Here is an 18,034-nt window from a genome sequence, read left to right on the forward strand (position 1 = left end):
GGTCGTTGTGCCATTTTACCCCACAAGCAATTTAACATCACTTTGGCAAACGATCGCCTGCCTTCGTTTTTCTCGATGTGGTCTAAAGTGATGCCCTCTTGTTCCCGGTATTTCTCTTTGAATTTTATTTGGTCTTCGGGAGTGTGACACCAGGAAGGATAGCCGCTGGCTTCTTGCTTCAGTTTCAAAAAGGCATCCACGTAGTCTGCGAAAATGCCTTTCTGAGTAGGGTCACCCTTGTGGTATTGTTGTGTCTTGGGAAAGTGGCAAATTTCGTACACTTCTAACAGTTGGTATCCCGTGTCCATAGCTTTGAACAATTCTACGCTGACCCAGGTTCCCGTCAAGGCCCGTTCTTCCTGGGTGTGCTGACAAGGCTGATCTTGGTTGCACGTTTCGGCACAAGTACGGCACAAGGGAAACATCAGTTTGCCTTGACAATGGTGAGGTAAGACGGGATGGTATAGGTTCGTGGGAGGCAAAACTTTGCACTTGATCAAGCCTTCGTATTGTCGAATGTTGACCAGGTCGATGTGTTCCGTCAGCAATCGCGGGTGCCCTGTAGGAAAGTGACAATATTTGCACACGTAGGGATACAGCGAACACACATCCAAGTATTTGATTTCTTCTCCTTTCTCTTCGTCGGCTTGGTACAGCAAACAGGTGGCATTGGTCCTTCCTCCGTACAAACTATCCCTCGGGTTCAGGGGGTCCATCAGCTTGTAACTTTCCACGACACGTTTAAACTCGGGATCGATTTTCAAACGGTGATCGTATTCGTGTTCCCACATTTCTACCACTTGGTATCCTTGCTGTTCTAACTTCAAGCGTCGCTGACAAGTGTCCTGGTACAGGTCTTCCATGGTCCGTTGTAAAAACTGATTTTTAGTGTCACGGTCAGGGTAGCAGACGGGACATCCGTGAAATAAGCAACCGTTAAACTCATACACGATCTTGGGGTTTTTTAAGTCCCAGCCATCGACCGAATACGTTCCGATGGTCCTTTCGCCTCCTCCGTTGCGGGCATGCTGAATCCATTTGCCTTCCTTGTCGCACAAGTAATGTAACCAGCGTAGGGCTTTGACCGAGTATTGACGCTTGACATAGTTGGTCGTTTGAGGACTGATGACAGCCACGGTGTTTTCAGGCATGAATCGTTGGCGGTACACTAAGGAACACGCTTTGGCAATGGTGCAAGCTTCTTTCAAAGAATCGACCCCTCCGTGTTCCATGAACAGTTCTCGAAATTTTCCACAGCAACGTCGTAAAATGTCCACGTCGGAACGACAATACTTTAACATTTCTTCCTGAAAGTCGAAGGGGTCAGAGGCATGAGCCTGGTACCAAGCGTAGAAATCTTCTCGTTGTTCGGTACGCATGTTGTCGGGGTCGTAATAGTGAGCCTCAGGCAAATGGGGTAGAACGGCATGTTGATTGGCTTCCGTATTGAAAAAGTGTGGAAAGTACCCTTTAGCCATTTCTGTCATTCCAAACGTTTTAGGCATTCGACTCAAAGGCATGGCCAAGTAACTCATCGAATCTTTAAACTGCACTTGTCCCACTTGCATGAAAATGATTTTGGCTCCGTTCAAAGTGACTTTAGGACGTTCGGTGCCATGTTCCGTATAGTACCTCAAAAGAAACTGTCCATCGTATCCGGAGAAATTGTGAGCCATCACTGTGGCATGGCGATGACAATCTCGGTAACGTTCGATGTCCTCTTTGCTCCATGTCTTGTCGATGGGGTCTAAGACCCATTTGGCAAAATCGTCTAGCGTCTTTGGTCCTCGAAAGATTTTTTCACGCCCTCCAGGAATTTTGCTGCAGTGAGGGCAATAACTGAAGATAGGTTCTTGAATACACTTCTCGCACGCTCGATGAGCCACGCAGAAATTAGGAATGTGAATGCCAGTCTCTTGCATGCATTCGAAATCGAAAAAGATGAAATTGCCTTTCTTCTTGTGACCGTCCTCTTTCTCTGGTGGGGGTTGGTATTTTTGCACGTAACATTGGTGTTCCAAGTCCACGATGTGGTGACAAATGTGACATTTTTTCTTTCCTGAACATACGTGTGCCTTGACACTATTGGTACGTATGCCTTGTCCACACGCGGGGCACAATCTCAGCAGTTGACAAGCGCATTTCTTCTGTGAACCTTGCGTCTTCAAATGTTGTTGGTAACAGGTAGGGCTGACAAACGTGCGCAGACAAGTTGAACAAGGCACTGGTTCTTCGCTCAGACAGGGTTGAGAGGCCAAACATCCTGAGCATTTCCATCCACAATGTTTGTGTTGCTCTCGATTATTATAACCATAGTCACATTTCTCACAATAATAAACATATCCCAGGAATCCAGTGACACTGGTAATGGTATCGAAATGTTCATCGTGATGATAAAGGTGAATGTATTTTCCGTCCTTAAAATGTTGGCCTCGAAACAACAGAGGCCCGCGCATTTCTTGAGGGTGCACTTTCAAGGTGTAGCGTGGAGCTAGGGCATCTTGCAATTTTTGCATCTCAGGAATGCCACAGGGTGTGTCTTTGGACAGTCCGGCTTGTTGTAACAGGAGTTCTGCTTCATTTCGTTGTTTGGCTCGGTCGGATTGTTGAATAGTTTTCCAGGTTCTTTTCCATTCTACCGTGTCGTTCTTGTTGGCATAGGTTCGTCCCACCACGATGGCACGGGCTAAACACATCTGGTCATGAGGGTTGTTAATTCGGACGAGACTTGTTTTGGTGTTGCGAAGGTCGTCCACCAATAAGACCTTTTTGCGTCCTGTCCCTTGAGGAAGAGAGACGTGAGCCATTTTCAGTGTGGCTTTACCATCGGTGATGTCAAACTTGTCATTGGATTGTTGCACCTGTTGTATCTTGTCCATGACTTTGGAAGGGGTCAGTTCTGCGGGTCTGCTAAACTCGATCCAAACAGGGGATTTCAAGCTGTCGTGTTGTATGGATAGTGTCAAGCGATCGTCTTCTTTGGGTTGACATTGTCGCTTGAGTGTGGTGAGCAAAGAATCCCACATCTCGGTGATGAACCCTTCTGCTTTCTCCAACGGTACGTCGGACTTGAAATCTTTAAACTTCACCGTGTAGGTGTAAGCCGTGGTTCTAAATTTTCTAGAGGAGCGCTTTTCCGTCTCTCGAATGTGATAGTACTTTTCAGGGTTGACTGGTGAACTTTGGTTTGGAGTAGACTCTCTCTGTCTGGTCGCAGACGTGGAAGGTGTTGGTTCAGGTTCGCTCATGTCTTCTATTTGAGCGAACACTTCTTTTCGTGTGTGAGGCGGTACGTCACTTCGCTGCCTCTTACGTTCTTCTTCTCTCTCACTGAAATCGTGCGATCGTTTCATCTCGATTGCTGATTCAGAAATGATTTAACCAAGTTCATTCTTTCCATATATACCCTCTCTACCTCTCGTTGTGACAATGACGGTATATTTCACAAGGCAAGTGAAAGCCAAGCATATAGGAACCCAACGACAGCGTTGCGTCTTAAACACCTCATGCATCTTGACGACCCTTCGATTCAAACCCTACCACGAAAGAAAATAGTTGCAAGAAAAATAAAACAGACAGTTGGTGTCTTCAAGAGAGCTAGAGACGGCACTGTGTCGCTGGGACACGTACGTACGTACTCCAGAAAACTACTCTACTCGACAACGTGAGTGTGCTTGTCAAAATGTTTGAATAAGATTAAAAATGTTTGTCAGTTTCAAAACGCGAACCAGTACTGTGTCCGTTTAATATTTGATGTGGCAAGAAGAAATGGTACAATACGCAACAAAGGGTTTGTACGTTTACACTCCAATCTGTCTGTACTGCAATGGTAACAGCGCTCTTGCGTTGGCATTATTTTGCCACACTACCTTTTAAATAAAACAATGCATCACTCATCATAAACGATTTCATTGGCTATACTTATTTTCTTACCGCTTTCGCTTCGAATTGACTTCAGTACCTTTTCGCACAGCGACAAGATCGGACGTGTTTTTTTATTCTGCGTCTGGTCGCTACACTACTTGCCCTGAATTTACAACCAAACAATGTGTTACACATTGTAATTGACTTCATTGGCTAACCGATATTTTACACTTCTGTCTCTGTTGATGTGAGTGTGCTTGTCAAAATGTTTGAGTAAGATTAAAAATGTTTGTTAGTTTCAAAACGCGAACCAGTACTGTGGCCGTTTAATATTTGATGTGGCAAGAAGAAATGGTACAATACGCAACAAAGGGTTTGTATGTTTACACTCCAATCTGTCTGTACTGCAATGGTAACAGCGCTCTTGCGTTGGCATTATTTTGCCACACTACCTTAAAAAAAAAACCCAATGCATCACTCATCATAAACGATTTCATTGGCTAAGCTTATTTTCTTACCGCTTTCGCTTCGAATTGACTTCAGTACCTTTTTGCACAGCGACAAGATCGGACGTGTTTTTTTATATTCTGCGGCTGGTCGCTACACTACTGTCAACAAGCCCTGAATTTACAACCAAACAATGTGTTACACATTGTAAGTGACTTCATTGGCTAACCGATATTTTACAATTCTGTCTCTATTGATGTGAGTGTGCTTGTCGAAATGTTTGAGTAAGATTAAAAATGTTTGTCAGTTTCAAAACGCGAACCAGTACTGTGGCCGTTTAATATTTGACGTGGCAAGAAGAAATGATACAATACGCAACAAAGGGTTTGTACGTTTACACTCCAATCTGTCTGCACTGCAATGGTAATAGCACACTTGCGTTGGTATTATTTTGCCACACTACCTTTAATAAAACCCCAATGCATCACTCATCATAAACGATTTCATTGGCTATACTTATTTTCTTACCGCTTTCGCTTCGAGTTGACTTCAGTACCTTTTCGCACAGCGACAAGATCGGACGTGTTTTTTTATTCTGCGTCTGGTCGCTACACTACTTGCCCTGAATTTACAACCAAACAATGTGTTACACATTGTAATTGACTTCATTGGCTAACCGATATTTTACACTTCTGTCTCTGTTGATGCGAGTGTGCTTGTCAAAATGTTTGAGTAAGATTAAAAATGTTTGTTAGTTTCAAAACGCGAACCAGTACTGTGGCCGTTTAATATTTGATGTGGCAAGAAGAAATGGTACAATACGCAACAAAGGGTTTGTATGTTTACACTCCAATCTGTCTGTACTGCAATGGTAACAGCGCTCTTGCGTTGGCATTATTTTGCCACACTACCTTAAAAAAAACCAATGCATCACTCATCATAAACGATTTCATTGGCTAAACTTATTTTCTTACCGCTTTCGCTTCGAATTGACTTCAGTACCTTTTTGCACAGCGACAAGATCGGACGTGTTTTTTTATATTCTGCGGCTGGTCGCTACACTACTGTCAACAAGCCCTGAATTTACAACCAAACAATGTGTTACACATTGTAAGTGACTTCATTGGCTAACCGATATTTTACAATTCTGTCTCTGTTGATGTGAGTGTGCTTGTCGAAATGTTTGAGTAAGATTAAAAATGTTTGTCAGTTTCAAAACGCGAACCAGTACTGTGTCCGTTTAATATTTGACGTGGCAAGAAGAAATGGTACAATACGCAACAAAGGGTTTGTACGTTTACACTCCAATCTGTCTGCACTGCAATGGTAATAGCACACTTGCGTTGGTATTATTTTGCCACACTACCTTTAATAAAACCCCAGTGCATCACTCATCATAAACGATTTCATTGGCTATACTTATTTTCTTACCGCTTTCGCTTCGAATTGACTTCAGTACCTTTTCGCACAGCGACAAGATCGCACGTGTTTTTTTATTCTGCGGCTGGTCGCTACTCTACTTGCCCTGAATTTACAATCAAACAATGTGTTACACATTGTAAGTGACTTCATTGGTCAGTCGATATTTTCCACCGCCTTAGCTTCAAATTGGTTTCATTTGTTATTCGCACCGTGAGATGATCAGACACGTTTTTCTGTACCTGACCATTAGTCACTTCACAAACAATAAAACTAAAACACAAATGATCACGCCATGAGCGGCTCATGGAAATTATGTTAGTCATGTTACGAAATATAGCACGACTTGCTTGGATGTACTTTTCTGTGGTCACTCTTTAATTACATGCGTCTTCAGTTCACTCTTGTGATATTTTTTGTAAAGGGTGTATTTTTTCTATGGATGTGATTGTGTTATGTTCTTTTATGTTTTCAGTGATTTTACTTTATATCTATATTTTAATTTAGATGTATAGACTATGTAGTCTGAAATAAAGAATTCTTATCTTATCTTATGTAAATGGAATGAGTGTTTCTTTGAAACTTTCATAAGGAAAATGTGCCATAAAAACAAACGTACGTGTCGTCATATTTTTAAAGTAGGAATAAATGATCTCTTTCTCTCTCTCTCTCTCTCTCTCTCTCTCTCTCTCTCTCTCATTGTAGTTTTGATTTATACCCTAATGGAATATGTTCCCGTTTGAAGATACCTCTCCAAAATTGTGATCAGTAGTCACCATAATTACGTGAACTGTTCGTCATGTCATTTTTTTCAAAAGTTTACACTCTAAAAAATTGTAGAACGATTTTTTTTCTTCCATCAGTAAATCTTTGTATGAAATAAAAGCTTGAGTTTGCACAATTCTGGTATCTTAACTTTATCCGGTTTTGAAACTGCAATATGTCACGCAATTTTTTTCTTTTAACGTTAGATTTACAGTTTTTCAGAAAAAAGACAATCACACGGCTTTTTTAAGAATGAAACAAATGACATTGCACTGTATAACCCTGCCTATGGTTAACTCTGAATTCTAAAGTCAAAACATGGGTTCGGAAAAAATGTAACAATGTTCGTCCTATCCTCAGTGTAAACTGAGAGAATATAGGACGAACATTGTTACATTTTTTCCGAACCCATGTTTTGACTTTAGAATTCAGAGTTAACCATAGGCAGGGTTATACAGTGCAATGTCATTTGTTTCATTCTTAAAAAAGCCGTGTGATTGTCTTTTTTCTGAAAAACTGTAAATCTAACGTTAAAAGAAAAAAATTGCGTGACATATTGCAGTTTCAAAACCGGATAAAGTTAAGATACCAGAATTGTGCAAACTCAAGCTTTTATTTCATACAAAGATTTACTGATGGAAGAAAAAAAATCGTTCTACAATTTTTTAGAGTGTAAACTTTTGAAAAAAATGACATGACGAACAGTTCACGTAATTATGGTGACTACTGATCACAATTTTGGAGAGGTATCTTCAAACGGGAACATATTCCATTAGGGTATAAATCAAAACTACAATGAGAGAGAGAGAGAGAGAGAGAGAGAGAGAGAGAAAGAGATCATGTATTCCTACTTTAAAAATATGACGACACGTACGTTTGTTTTTATGGCACATTTTCCTTATGAAAGTTTCAAAGAAACACTCATTCCATTTACATAAGATAAGATAAGAATTCTTTATTTCAGACTACATAGTCTATACATCTAAATTAAAATATAGATATAAAGTAAAATCACTGAAAACATAAAAGAACATAACACAATCACATCCATAGAAAAAATACACCCTTTACAAAAAATATCACAAGAGTGAACTGAAGACGCATGTAATTAAAGAGTGACCACAGAAAAGTACATCCAAGCAAGTCGTGCTATATTTCGTAACATGACTAACATAATTTCCATGAGCCGCTCATGGCGTGATCATTTGTGTTTTAGTTTTATTGTTTGTGAAGTGACTAATGGTCAGGTACAGAAAAACGTGTCTGATCATCTCACGGTGCGAATAACAAATGAAACCAATTTGAAGCTAAGGCGGTGGAAAATATCGACTGACCAATGAAGTCACTTACAATGTGTAACACATTGTTTGATTGTAAATTCAGGGCAAGTAGAGTAGCGACCAGCCGCAGAATAAAAAAACACGTGCGATCTTGTCGCTGTGCGAAAAGGTACTGAAGTCAATTCGAAGCGAAAGCGGTAAGAAAATAAGTATAGCCAATGAAATCGTTTATGATGAGTGATGCACTGGGGTTTTATTAAAGGTAGTGTGGCAAAATAATACCAACGCAAGTGTGCTATTACCATTGCAGTGCAGACAGATTGGAGTGTAAACGTACAAACCCTTTGTTGCGTATTGTACCATTTCTTCTTGCCACGTCAAATATTAAACGGACACAGTACTGGTTCGCGTTTTGAAACTGACAAACATTTTTAATCTTACTCAAACATTTCGACAAGCACACTCACATCAACAGAGACAGAATTGTAAAATATCGGTTAGCCAATGAAGTCACTTACAATGTGTAACACATTGTTTGGTTGTAAATTCAGGGCTTGTTGACAGTAGTGTAGCGACCAGCCGCAGAATATAAAAAAACACGTCCGATCTTGTCGCTGTGCAAAAAGGTACTGAAGTCAATTCGAAGCGAAAGCGGTAAGAAAATAAGTTTAGCCAATGAAATCGTTTATGATGAGTGATGCATTGGTTTTTTTTTAAGGTAGTGTGGCAAAATAATGCCAACGCAAGAGCGCTGTTACCATTGCAGTACAGACAGATTGGAGTGTAAACATACAAACCCTTTGTTGCGTATTGTACCATTTCTTCTTGCCACATCAAATATTAAACGGCCACAGTACTGGTTCGCGTTTTGAAACTAACAAACATTTTTAATCTTACTCAAACATTTTGACAAGCACACTCGCATCAACAGAGACAGAAGTGTAAAATATCGGTTAGCCAATGAAGTCAATTACAATGTGTAACACATTGTTTGGTTGTAAATTCAGGGCAAGTAGTGTAGCGACCAGACGCAGAATAAAAAAACACGTCCGATCTTGTCGCTGTGCGAAAAGGTACTGAAGTCAACTCGAAGCGAAAGCGGTAAGAAAATAAGTATAGCCAATGAAATCGTTTATGATGAGTGATGCATTGGGGTTTTATTAAAGGTAGTGTGGCAAAATAATACCAACGCAAGTGTGCTATTACCATTGCAGTGCAGACAGATTGGAGTGTAAACGTACAAACCCTTTGTTGCGTATTGTATCATTTCTTCTTGCCACGTCAAATATTAAACGGCCACAGTACTGGTTCGCGTTTTGAAACTGACAAACATTTTTAATCTTACTCAAACATTTCGACAAGCACACTCACATCAATAGAGACAGAATTGTAAAATATCGGTTAGCCAATGAAGTCACTTACAATGTGTAACACATTGTTTGGTTGTAAATTCAGGGCTTGTTGACAGTAGTGTAGCGACCAGCCGCAGAATATAAAAAAACACGTCCGATCTTGTCGCTGTGCAAAAAGGTACTGAAGTCAATTCGAAGCGAAAGCGGTAAGAAAATAAGTTTAGCCAATGAAATCGTTTATGATGAGTGATGCATTGGGTTTTTTTTTAAGGTAGTGTGGCAAAATAATGCCAACGCAAGAGCGCTGTTACCATTGCAGTACAGACAGATTGGAGTGTAAACATACAAACCCTTTGTTGCGTATTGTACCATTTCTTCTTGCCACATCAAATATTAAACGGCCACAGTACTGGTTCGCGTTTTGAAACTAACAAACATTTTTAATCTTACTCAAACATTTTGACAAGCACACTCACATCAACAGAGACAGAAGTGTAAAATATCGGTTAGCCAATGAAGTCAATTACAATGTGTAACACATTGTTTGGTTGTAAATTCAGGGCAAGTAGTGTAGCGACCAGACGCAGAATAAAAAAACACGTCCGATCTTGTCGCTGTGCGAAAAGGTACTGAAGTCAATTCGAAGCGAAAGCGGTAAGAAAATAAGTATAGCCAATGAAATCGTTTATGATGAGTGATGCATTGTTTTATTTAAAAGGTAGTGTGGCAAAATAATGCCAACGCAAGAGCGCTGTTACCATTGCAGTACAGACAGATTGGAGTGTAAACGTACAAACCCTTTGTTGCGTATTGTACCATTTCTTCTTGCCACATCAAATATTAAACGGACACAGTACTGGTTCGCGTTTTGAAACTGACAAACATTTTTAATCTTATTCAAACATTTTGACAAGCACACTCACGTTGTCGAGTAGAGTAGTTTTCTGGAGTACGTACGTACGTGTCCCAGCGACACAGTGCCGTCTCTAGCTCTCTTGAAGACACCAACTGTCTGTTTTATTTTTCTTGCAACTATTTTCTTTCGTGGTAGGGTTTGAATCGAAGGGTCGTCAAGATGCATGAGGTGTTTAAGACGCAACGCTGTCGTTGGGTTCCTATATGCTTGGCTTTCACTTGCCTTGTGAAATATACCGTCATTGTCACAACGAGAGGTAGAGAGGGTATATATGGAAAGAATGAACTTGGTTAAATCATTTCTGAATCAGCAATCGAGATGAAACGATCGCACGATTTCAGTGAGAGAGAAGAAGAACGTAAGAGGCAGCGAAGTGACGTACCGCCTCACACACGAAAAGAAGTGTTCGCTCAAATAGAAGACATGAGCGAACCTGAACCAACACCTTCCACGTCTGCGACCAGACAGAGAGAGTCTACTCCAAACCAAAGTTCACCAGTCAACCCTGAAAAGTACTATCACATTCGAGAGACGGAAAAGCGCTCCTCTAGAAAATTTAGAACCACGGCTTACACCTACACGGTGAAGTTTAAAGATTTCAAGTCCGACGTACCGTTGGAGAAAGCAGAAGGGTTCATCACCGAGATGTGGGATTCTTTGCTCACCACACTCAAGCGACAATGTCAACCCAAAGAAGACGATCGCTTGACACTATCCATACAACACGACAGCTTGAAATCCCCTGTTTGGATCGAGTTTAGCAGACCCGCAGAACTGACCCCTTCCAAAGTCATGGACAAGATACAACAGGTGCAACAATCCAATGACAAGTTTGACATCACCGATGGTAAAACCACACTGAAAATGGCTCACGTCTCTCTTCCTCAAGGGACAGGACGCAAAAAGGTCTTATTGGTGGACGACCTTCGCAACACCAAAACAAGTCTCGTCCGAATTAACAACCCTCATGACCAGATGTGTTTAGCCCGTGCCATCGTGGTGGGACGAACCTATGCCAACAAGAACGACACGGTAGAATGGAAAAGAACCTGGAAAACTATTCAACAATCCGACCGAGCCAAACAACGAAATGAAGCAGAACTCCTGTTACAACAAGCCGGACTGTCCAAAGACACACCCTGTGGCATTCCTGAGATGCAAAAATTGCAAGATGCCCTAGCTCCACGCTACACCTTGAAAGTGCACCCTCAAGAAATGCGCGGGCCTCTGTTGTTTCGAGGCCAACATTTTAAGGACGGAAAATACATTCACCTTTATCATCACGATGAACATTTCGATACCATTACCAGTGTCACTGGATTCCTGGGATATGTTTATTATTGTGAGAAATGTGACTATGGTTATAATAATCGAGAGCAACACAAACATTGTGGATGGAAATGCTCAGGATGTTTGGCCTCTCAACCCTGTCTGAGCGAAGAACCAGTGCCTTGTTCAACTTGTCTGCGCACGTTTGTCAGCCCTACCTGTTACCAACAACATTTGAAGACGCAAGGTTCACAGAAGAAATGCGCTTGTCAACTGCTGAGATTGTGCCCCGCGTGTGGACAAGGCATACGTACCAATAGTGTCAAGGCACACGTATGTTCAGGAAAGAAAAAATGTCACATTTGTCACCACATCGTGGACTTGGAACACCAATGTTACGTGCAAAAATACCAACCCCCACCAGAGAAAGAGGACGGTCACAAGAAGAAAGGCAATTTCATCTTTTTCGATTTCGAATGCATGCAAGAGACTGGCATTCACATTCCTAATTTCTGCGTGGCTCATCGAGCGTGCGAGAAGTGTATTCAAGAACCTATCTTCAGTTATTGCCCTCACTGCAGCAAAATTCCTGGAGGGCGTGAAAAAATCTTTCGAGGACCAAAGACGCTAGACGATTTTGCCAAATGGGTCTTAGACCCCATCGACAAGACATGGAGCAAAGAGGACATCGAACGTTACCGAGATTGTCATCGCCATGCCACAGTGATGGCTCACAATTTCTCCGGATACGATGGACAGTTTCTTTTGAGGTACTATACGGAACATGGCACCGAACGTCCTAAAGTCACTTTGAACGGAGCCAAAATCATTTTCATGCAAGTGGGACAAGTGCAGTTTAAAGATTCGATGAGTTACTTGGCCATGCCTTTGAGTCGAATGCCTAAAACGTTTGGAATGACAGAAATGGCTAAAGGGTACTTTCCACACTTTTTCAATACGGAAGCCAATCAACATGCCGTTCTACCCCATTTGCCTGAGGCTCACTATTACGACCCCGACAACATGCGTACCGAACAACGAGAAGATTTCTACGCTTGGTACCAGGCTCATGCCTCTGACCCCTTCGACTTTCAGGAAGAAATGTTAAAGTATTGTCGTTCCGACGTGGACATTTTACGACGTTGCTGTGGAAAATTTCGAGAACTGTTCATGGAACACGGAGGGGTCGATCCTTTGAAAGAAGCTTGCACCATTGCCAAAGCGTGTTCCTTAGTGTACCGCCAACGATTCATGCCTGAAAACACCGTGGCTGTCATCAGTCCTCAAACGACCAACTATGTCAAGCGTCAATACTCGGTCAAAGCCCTACGCTGGTTACATTACTTGTGCGACAAGGAAGGCAAATGGATTCAGCATGCCCGCAACGGAGGAGGCGAAAGGACCATCGGAACGTATTCGGTCGATGGCTGGGACTTAAAAAACCCCAAGATCGTGTATGAGTTTAACGGTTGCTTATTTCACGGATGTCCCGTCTGCTACCCTGACCGTGACACTAAAAATCAGTTTTTACAACGGACCATGGAAGACCTGTACCAGGACACTTGTCAGCGACGCTTGAAGTTAGAACAGCAAGGATACCAAGTGGTAGAAATGTGGGAACACGAATACGATCACCGTTTGAAAATCGATCCCGAGTTTAAACGTGTCGTGGAAAGTTACAAGCTGATGGACCCCCTGAACCCGAGGGATAGTTTGTACGGAGGAAGGACCAATGCCACCTGTTTGCTGTACCAAGCCGACGAAGAGAAAGGAGAAGAAATCAAATACTTGGATGTGTGTTCGCTGTATCCCTACGTGTGCAAATATTGTCACTTTCCTACAGGGCACCCGCGATTGCTGACGGAACACATCGACCTGGTCAACATTCGACAATACGAAGGCTTGATCAAGTGCAAAGTTTTGCCTCCCACGAACCTATACCATCCCGTCTTACCTCACCATTGTCAAGGCAAACTGATGTTTCCCTTGTGCCGTACTTGTGCCGAAACGTGCAACCAAGATCAGCCTTGTCAGCACACCCAGGAAGAACGGGCCTTGACGGGAACCTGGGTCAGCGTAGAATTGTTCAAAGCTATGGACATGGGATACCAACTGTTAGAAGTGTACGAAATTTGCCACTTTCCCAAGACGCAACAATACCACAAGGGTGACCCTACTCAGAAAGGCATTTTCGCAGACTACGTGGATGCCTTTTTGAAACTGAAGCAAGAAGCCAGCGGCTATCCTTCCTGGTGTCACACTCCCGAAGACCAAATAAAATTCAAAGAGAAATACCGGGAACAAGAGGGCATCACTTTAGACCACATCGAGAAAAACGAAGGCAGGCGATCGTTTGCCAAAGTGATGTTAAATTGCTTGTGGGGTAAAATGGCACAACGACCGTGTTTACCCAAGACGGAATATTTGACAGAACCTTCCCGCTACTTCCAGATGATTCACGACAAAACCAAATACATGAAACACGTGGACGTCGTTCGAGAGAATTTAATCTTGGTCAATTACGAAGAAGATCTGGACTTTGTACAAGACGACCCTTTTGGAAATGTCATCATTGCGGCTTACGTGACAGCTCATGCTCGCTTAAAATTGTACGAAGCTTTAGAACTGTTAGGGGATCGCGTCCTGTACTTTGACACGGACAGTTGCATCTACATCGATCGACCGGGTCAGCAACACCCTAACATCGAAGGAGACCGTTTAGGAGCCTGGACAGACGAACATCCTGACGACAAGATTTTAAGTTTCGCGAGTGGCGGTCCTAAAAATTACGGCTACGAATACCGGGACCCACAAGGAGAAGTGCACACAGAGTGTAAAGTGAAAGGATTGACTCTGAATTATCGTACCAGTCGTGTGGTCAACTTTGGCGTATTGAAAGAAGCATTGCAGTCTGGAGAGGATGCAAACTTTAAAGTGACCACCTACCAGCCGAACAAGATTGTACGTTTACCCACTCACCACATCGTCAGTCGACCCTTGGAAAAAGTCTATCAAATCGTGTACCAGAAGCGAGTGCGACTTCCCAACCACTTTACTTTGCCGTACGGTCACATCAATATTGGTCAGCATATAAAAAAGGACAACGTCCAAGACCAACAGTTCATTGTCACTACTAAGACCAATTGAGAAAAAATGAATCCCTTCAAACAGCAAGTATAGAGCGTAAGACTCAAGTCCAACGAGAAACTCGGGTGTGATTCTTTGCCTCACTATCACATCACCAATGCAGTAACACATCTTAGTTATTTATGTACTAACGCCATGACAAACTACGTGCAGCTAGTGAAACTTCCAGACCACAAAACTTTACCTTATGGACATACTGATATCACCCAGTATAAAAAGGGACGACTTCCAAGAACGACACTTCATTGCGAGGACAAGCAACGAGAAAGATGAATCACTCTACGCAGATGAAAAAAGAGAAGGAACAAACATCACTGACCTCTTTCACTACCATACCGTCACAGCAAAGTGCGTCCAAGAAGGGAAAGGATTCAGTAGACCTACAGGAGTATTTTAGCATCCAAATGACTCAGACAGTGACCTCAAGAAAATTTAGAACGACAACTTACACCTACACGGTGAAATTTAGAGACTTCGCGTCTGACATTTCAGCCGAGGAAGTAGCAGGTTTCATTACGGACCTACTTGACTCACTGTTAGAGGAACTCAAATGTCATTGCCAAGTCAAAGATCGAGGTCGTTTGAGCCTATCTATGTATCGCGACAGTTGGAACTCACCTGTATGTCTCGGATTTAGCACACCTGCAGAAATAACTTCGTCCAAACTTTTTAGGGCTATTGAAGACGTGCAGTCGATGAGAGGAAAACTTGACATCAACGAAGGAAAAGTAACCATTCATATGGTATACATTGTACCTCCATGGGAAGAAGACGATGACTGCACTTGATCTGCTTACTGATAAGTGTACCTAGCACGATGGATATAACAGCCGATTTATGAATGAAACGGATTAAGTGATGGGAAATATCTACGCTGGGACACAAGTGCTAGCTGACCAGATTTTTAACAACATGTGAGACGAATAGAGAGAGAGAAACATGAACTTTGTCCTATTTGATTGCATGTTACTTGTTTTGTGTTAGCTTTTTCTTATAAATGAACATTAAATGTAAACAGGTTTACTAGAGCCAAGAACTAAATAACTAGTAAATAGGTTTGTTTGATGTAGAAATGTTTATGTATTAAATGGATAGTGCTTAGACCAAAGCACAGGCCAGAGAGCCCATGTATATACTTGAATAAATGTTTTGAACCCATACAATAGACTTTTCTTTTTTGAGCCATTATTCTCTCTGTGAGGTTTGTTTTAGAACATTTCTGTCGTCTTTTCTGTGTGTTTAAATGTGTATTTGTATGTTTGTCCCTATCTACCTTTTGTCCTTACAAATACATTAAAATCCCTATAAAATGTTTTGACCCTATAAACCTCATGACGTCACCCAAAGTTCAATTCCCATTGACATCCAGGTGACATTCCCATGTTCAATTTCCATTTACGACAAAGTGCAAACCCCATATTTTAACGTTAAAGTCCCATTGACGTTAAAGTACCGGTCCTGTTCAATTTCCATGTTCAATTCCCCTTGACGCTCTACAGTTCCATCCATGTTAAAATTTCCCATGTTAAATTCCCATTGACGCCAGAGTGAATCGACTGTTTTTGCATGGTAAGTCCACTTGACGCTAGGGTGACCCCATATACTACTGACCTTACAACTAAATAAATGACATTTAATGCAAATTTTCAAGGATAATGTTGAAACAAAAGTTGGTTATAAAGAAAAACAAAAAAGATACAGTATTTAAAACTGAACTTTTTCAAAATAGGTTCTGTTGATATGTATCTGAATTATATGAATAGGACATTCTACTTCAATCATTACTTTGGATGCAGTAATAATCATATGATGTTTCTTTGCTGTCCTGTTTAAGATATAATTATATATTTAGCAGTACATTAAATACACTCCGATCAGCTATGCGGTACAAACGTTAATTGAATCGCATTCTACAAGGCATATGATGTTCGTCAAGAAAAGTTTCAACATGTGTAGCTTTTAATTTCTATATGGAGTATCATCAGTTATTGTATTCTATTTTTTTCTCTGTTAACTTTACATTGTCAGAATCGTGCAGTATGTTTCCATACTAAACAGCTTCATATTTCACGACGCGTGTATCTAAATATAGCACCGTGTATTAGATACAACATTGCAAACAAACAGTGTACGCTCATGTAGTATAAAAGTTTTAGCTTTTCATTTATTAGATTTGTTTGTGGATGAACTAAACAAGCTGTTTCGTCCATTTGAAAGTAGAGATGATAAAGTGAACGATGTGAACGAAGTCACAAATGAAACTTTCAAATGACTAAACGAATGAACGTGATATTCGCATATGAACGTGAGAGACGCAGTTATTGAAAATACCATTCTGATCATTTAAACAGTTATTTAGGAAAAATATACATAACGTTTCGTAAATAGAATGTTTTAGAGTATGTGGAGTGCTTTCTAGGGTCTATAAAATTAACATTCAAAAGCATATTGAGGCCAAGTGCTATCGTATATCTGTCAAAGACGTACCATTTACAAGTCAGTCAAAACACTAAATTTGAGACAATATGCAACTGAAGATTTTGGTAGAAAACGAAGGGCATCAGAGCCAATAAGCCAAGACGACGAAGAAGTCTTATTTCCCCTGGCTAAATGGACTGTCACACACCGACTGTTTTGCAATTTTCGCGTTTAACTATTTTGATACGATGTTAGGCTAGCGATAGAAACCATACAGGCCATAGCTGAGGTCTCTAAAACAAAGAGGTCACAAGTGACAGGGCATAAACATATGTATTATGTAGCTGGTAATAAGAAAGGCAATACATATATTTACATTTATGCATCTTGAATTTCCTTAGAATTTTCTTTCTTGATAATTTCAATTACAAGAATTCATATTTTCCCCAAATTATGATTCAAAACAATCAATGACAAAACAGAAACACAGGCACAGTTGATTCAACTCTCAAGTCACATGTAGGTCGTACGGAATTGACCAAATAAATCCAGTCCATCACAAGCAGAAATGAGTTGTATCAACATAAAACAAAATCCATCCATTCCAGACTAACTGGAAAGGTTGTTTTAATGCGCATTTATTCAGGAGATGACTCTAAATTTCGATTTCAAGTAGATAACACGACTAATGTCGATCTTGCGACGAAGTTCCAAGATCGCTGGGGGATGCTACGTGCGCATTAATACTGTTACAGTGTATTGTTACAGTGTATTGATGAATCTACGGTTGTGTATTTATCTTGGGAATACAGCATAAATTCAATTACTTTATTCATTGTATTATATTTTTTTTATAATTAAGCCTTTGGAAAAACCCACAATGACTATATAATAAAAAGGTTACTACATTTTTATGGGAAAATATGAACTCGTTTTTTCGGTCTAATACTGCATTCCCAAGGTCGTGCGGTATTACTCAGAAAATTTCATTCATATTTTCCCATACAAATGAGGCAACATATAATTATAGAATTAAAAAAGTCTCAATCATTGCCAAAGTAACTTTTGCCAACTTAACAACAAAAAGAGGATCATGAGATTTCACAGATGCTTGCATTTCTTTTAGAAGAATTTCAAAATAAAGTGGAATCTTATGA

General features: G+C 40.9%; 1 protein-coding gene across 1 annotated transcript in view; it reads left to right on the forward strand.

The window, feature by feature from the left end:
• LOC149782199 (heat shock 70 kDa protein 12A-like) overlaps positions 1-18,034 on the forward strand; it is a 50,545-nt gene that overhangs the window by 22,646 nt on the left and 9,865 nt on the right. The window lies entirely within an intron of this gene.

This window comes from Sinohyriopsis cumingii, chromosome 15 (assembly GCF_028554795.1).
Source record: "Sinohyriopsis cumingii isolate HCF-2022 chromosome 15, ASM2855479v2, whole genome shotgun sequence".
In the NCBI taxonomy this organism is placed as follows: domain Eukaryota; kingdom Metazoa; phylum Mollusca; class Bivalvia; order Unionida; family Unionidae; genus Sinohyriopsis; species Sinohyriopsis cumingii.